The 5,329-nt window shown below is 38.8% G+C and overlaps 1 long non-coding RNA gene across 1 annotated transcript; it reads right to left on the bottom strand.

The window, feature by feature from the left end:
• Positions 1–346: 346 nt before the first annotated feature.
• LOC103096387 (uncharacterized) lies at positions 347–1,543 on the bottom strand. The gene is made up of 2 exons (XR_461399.2): positions 1,486–1,543; positions 347–561 (listed from the first exon to the last, which is right to left on the bottom strand). It is a non-coding gene; the product is annotated as an uncharacterized LOC103096387 (long non-coding RNA).
• Positions 1,544–5,329: the final 3,786 nt, after the last annotated feature.

The following is a 5,329-nucleotide window of genomic DNA, read 5'->3' as shown; positions in this document are numbered from 1 at the left end:
TATAACCTTTTGGGCATAATTCTGAATTGCCCTCCAGAATGGCTGGATCAATTCACAACTCCAACAGCAATGCATTAGTGTCCCAATTTTGCCACATATCTCCAACATTAAATTAAACTTCTTAACAAAATAAATATAACTGATTTGAAAGTTCCCTATTTAAGTTAGTTGTGAGAATTATATTTTTTTCTTCATAATTTTTCTAGTTCTAAGGTTAGAGTAATTGCCAATATTAAAAGGAACCTTGCCCAGTATAGGTACCTCTAGAATTTTCTGGAGAAAAGAGATAGATCAAATTTTATATATGAGGCTGAAGGATGGGTGTTGAAAAAAAAATCAATGCCTATTGGAAGGGAGAGTAAGGAATATATTTAGTCATATTATTGATCTTCTGAGATTTGGTGAAGTCTTTGCTATTTAGCTATAAGTTTCTTGTACAGATGTCATAGATGAAGTCCTTCAGGTTCAGCCTGTAGGTTAACCTTGTCTGGGATTTTTAGCTCCCTAGGAAACATCTGGAACATGGAATATGGAGGGCTCCAGGGATTTTCAATGAGTTCTCTGCAACAGGACAAAAAGAAAATCAATAAGAAAGCTACTGTGTTAATCTTAATAAATTTTAATGTTTTCTACCACACTCATAGGAACGGGATGTCAGTAGGGAATTCCCAGGTGGGAAAATTCTGTATAACAACAGCCTGTGCAGTGACTCCATCTATCTGAGAGTAATACCCAAAGGTGAAAGCTGAATAAAATCAATCTTGAAAACTAAAAGAGGAAAAGATAAAGTCAAACCATCACAAAAAGAAGCCATCAGGTTTAATAATTCTTCAAAACAAAAAATCTTCCTATGTAATGTTTGCACTCTGGAAAATTACATGAGAAAGTCTAAAAATTGGACTCTAGCATGTAGCCTTTTCTCATGAAAGCAGAACTTTTCCCACAAAATAGAAAGTCTTAACAGAATGATTAAGGAAAATCTTAAAATTTATGATAAACCAAAACTAAGTACTTAAAATTATAATAGTTTACAATTATATGACTAAAAGTATGAAGATACAACCATCAGCTGCCCATCTAACTGCATTTACAAGGTAATCAGCTATGCTTTTCAAAAAATTTCTAATTGGACTTCCCAGTTAATAAAAAAAAATCCAAATAAAAATAAAGAAAATTATTATTGGAGGCAGAGTCAAGATGGCATCTTAGAGATAGCAACAGCTCAGATCTCCTCAAACCCTTCCTCACCAATCAAAAACAAAAAGCTTTGAGGAGACTTAAAACCAAATCTAACAATAGCACAGAACTAGGGAACCCACCTCCTAGGGGACACCACTCCCTAAGCCTGAATTTTAGAACCTGCTGGTTTAAGGGAAAGGAAGAAAGAAGGTCCCAGGAACCCTTCCCCACCTACAGCACTGAGCCTCCAGTGGTGGCTGGAATCTCTGGGTGGGCAAGGGTGCTAGTCTGGAAAGAGTACCTTACCAGCAAAGTTGCTTCAGGCTCAGAGGGTAGAACACAGTCGCATAGAAACAGATGGAAGGAAAGCACAGAGCTGGCAGCCTAGTTGCAGCCACGACATTCTATCTTGCCCCTCCCCCCCTTCTAGAGCTTTTGGCCTCAGGGCACACCAAGCTTTGCAGATCAACATCTCTGCCCTGGCTCAATCTCATTAATATGGCAGATAAGAAGCCTTCATAGGGCAGGGAATCTCAAGCTCCAACACACCTCTCCCACAGATTGATCTGAAAGCTGACTAAGCTACAAGACTTGCTGACTAAGCTACAAGAGGCAAAGGCAGCAACAAATTATAGACAACAGCATTGACAACAGAGAGGGGAGCCCAGCTCCTTTTCAGCTTCTGCTATGAGCTGCAGAAGATCTGACTAGCCTAATCAAACAGCAGAACAGAGATGAAGCCCCTTCAAGACAGAACAGCCCAAGCCCATAGAGCCAGCACATAATGAGAGCAGCAAAACTACAGGCAACTACAGTGGGTAAAGGAGGGGGAAATATGAGCAAACAACTGAAAAAGAAAAAAGAAATTAAAATGCACAGTTTCTATACAGGCAATGAACAAAGAGCAAATGGAACAGAGGAGGATCAAGGAATACCAAGCAAAAACATAGAAACTTCAGTGAATTGGACACAGGCTTTGGAAGAACTAAAATACAATAAAAAAAAAACAATTAAGAGAGGCTGAAGAAAACTGGGAAAAGAACTTAAAAAGCAAAATAAATTGAGAGGCAGTGTCAAGATGGCGGCATAGAGGCAGCGAAAGTTCAGACCTCTGAAAACCCTCCCTTACTGATTACAAACTAAATGCTCCGAGGGGACTGAAAATCAAACCTAACAACAACACAGAGCCAAGGAACCCTCCTGCTGGACTCAACTATAAAGGTATGCCACACAAAGCCAGAACACTCCAGTTTAAGGGGAAGGAAGGAGGAAGGTCCTGGGACCCCTCCCCCACCTAGAATGCTAAGCCTCCAGGGAAGCTGGAACCTTTTGGAGGGCAAGGGTGCTGGTCAGGAGGGAGTACCTTTGGGGCAAAGCTGTGCCAGGCTCAGAGCATCAAACATGGGCTGTGGGAAAGTAGTTGGAAAAGAAATGTAGAGTGCAGAGAGAACAGCCTAGTTGTAGCAGTGGAGACACTCCATATTTCCCCCCTCCCTGAGGCTTTGGCCTCAGGGTACATCCAGATAAGCCCAGCTGGAGTTAATCCTATCAAAGCCTTAAGAGGTCAGGGAAGCTCAAGCTCCAAAATTCCTCCCCCACAGACTACACTGAGAGATTGGCTGACTAAGCTACCAGGGTGAAGGCTAATAGAAAAGCCCAGAAATCTAGCGAAAAAATGAGAGGAACCAAGAGCACAGGCAACTGCAGGGAGTAAAGAAGGGGTAAATATAAGAAACAACAGAAAAAGAAAAAAGAAATTACAATTGGCAGATTCTATACTGGCAATGAACAGAGAGAAAATAGAACAGAGAAGGATGAGGGAACACCAAGCAAAAAAAAAAAAAAAGAGAGAAATCTCAGCAAATTGGATACAGGCTTTGGAAGAACTCAAAATACATTTCAAAAAACAATTAAGAGATGCTGAAGACAACTTTTAAAGCAAGATAAGTCATTTGGAAACAACAAACAGTGTCTTGAAAACCAAAATTAATCAGATTGAAAATGAGGCAAAGGAGATGAAAGTGAGGCAAAGAAAATGAAAGATGACCTTGAAAGAAAATTAGACCAGAAGGAGAAGGATGACCAAAAAGCCAGGGATGAAATCTAGTCATTAAGAACCAGAATACGACAACTAGAAGCAAACAACTTACCAAGTCAGCAGTAAACTATAAAACAAAATCAAAAGAATAAAAAAAAATTGAGGAAAAGATGAAGCACCTCATTCACAAAACAGAAGATTTAGAAAATCATTCCAGAAGAGACAACTTAAGAATCATTGATCTACAGAAAGACCATGAAAAAAAGAAAAATCCTGGAAATCATGCTACAAGAAATTATCCAAGAAAACCAACTTTGTATTCTAGAATAAGAGGGGAAAGTGGAGACTGAAAGAATCCACAGATAACCAACTATACTCAATCCCAACTGACAACACCCAGGAATTTTATAGGCAAATTCAATAAGTATCAGATCAAGGAAAAATATTACATGCTGCTAAGAAGAAGTCTTTCAGATACCATGGAACCACAGTGAAGATAACACAGAATCTGGCTGCATCTAAACTGAAGGAAGGAAAGGCATGGAATATGATATTCTGGAAAGCAAGGGAACTAGGTCTACAACCAAGAATCAACTACCCAGCAAAACTGACTACATACAGGGGAAAGTATAGTCATTTAAAAAAATAGAATTCCAAGTATTTGTAAAGAGAAGACAGGATACCTAAACAGAAAATTTGATGCCCAAGCACAGATCTCAAGAGAATCACCAAAACATAATTAAGAAAGAGGGAAAAAAGAAAAAAAGAAACCAATACTTTTTTTTTAAGAAATCCAATAAGTTAAAACAACATGTATTGGAAAGAGATCACTGGTAACTCTTAAAAAATTTTATTATCACCTGGGCAGTGTAAATCTTAAAATTTCTCAGACTTATGAATGTTACAAATTTCCATATTTGAGGAATCCTCCATTGGAACAAATTCCCTACTGGAAACATTCCCCATTTTGATGTGAGAACTCGCCAGGATCAGAAATGGGAGGACCTCTACTCCACCCGTACTTAAGACTGCTTTAGGGGAGAAAACTCCTTGTTAAACAATGAAAGTACTCGGACCCATGCTTATAATAAGGCAAGGAATTCTTTGAGCCATTCCTGTTTTTAGAATTGATACAATGGGATGCTAGGTACCTATAAAGGTTGGGCAGGTTTTCTCTTGATAGGATTAGTCAACACAGCAGTGTTTTCTCTGGTTCAGACTTACTGAGGGGATTAGTTGACTTAGCTGGAATTCAGATGGGCTGTCTTTTAGAAAACATCTATGGTGATTGGTAGATGGAAGAACTTAGGGGAGGTGACATAGAAAAAAAGCCCTATATAAGAAAAGAAATCTCTTGAGCAAGAGATCCTTGGAGGGAGTCTTGGAGATCCTTGGATTCCTCGGAGATAGATCCTTTTGGAGGAGGCCCTTTGAAGATCTCTTGAGAAGAAGTCCCTTGGGAGGCTGACTCTGGCTGGAACTCCCTCTGGGGAGACTCTGTTCCCTAGCCATCCTTGCTTAAGACAAATCTTGTGGTGAGTGATAACTGACTGGTTTCTCTCTTAAGGCTTAGGCCTGGGTTGGCTAGGCTTGCCCTGGGCCGACCCATTCTTTTCTCATTAATTCCTTTTCTCTCATCTCCTTTTCTTTAATTCCCCATTGTATTATTAATTAAATTCTCTATAAAACCCAGTTGACTTGGGCATATTCATAATTTTGGAATATATTCCCTGGTGACCACCTTATATTTGATTTAAAAACCAAGACACAGTAGTGAAACATATTTTCTGTGGTCAAATTTACTCACCCTCTCTTATATCTATCACAATTTATATCTTCCACCATTTAAACTCACTACAGTTTATAACATCAACCATTTTAATTATTACAGTTTATGGCTCCCACTCTTTTAATTGTAATAGTTTATGGCTGATAAAACCCTCAAAAGACTTCTGTGAAATCTCTTTCCTTTATCTCTTTGCTTTATTACTTGCCTATCAGTCAGTTTTGTTTTCTGTTTTAACTTGGCTTCAAAATTACAGCTGCAAGAATGGGCGAGTAAAAAACCTTTTTGATTCTCCTTAAATTAAGCTGTTTTAGATCTTAGCAAAA

Source organism: Monodelphis domestica, chromosome 2, assembly GCF_027887165.1.
Source record: "Monodelphis domestica isolate mMonDom1 chromosome 2, mMonDom1.pri, whole genome shotgun sequence".
Lineage (NCBI taxonomy): Eukaryota > Metazoa > Chordata > Mammalia > Didelphimorphia > Didelphidae > Monodelphis > Monodelphis domestica.
Note: the sequence above shows the minus strand (reverse complement) of the source record. Positions and strands in the feature narration are given on the sequence as shown.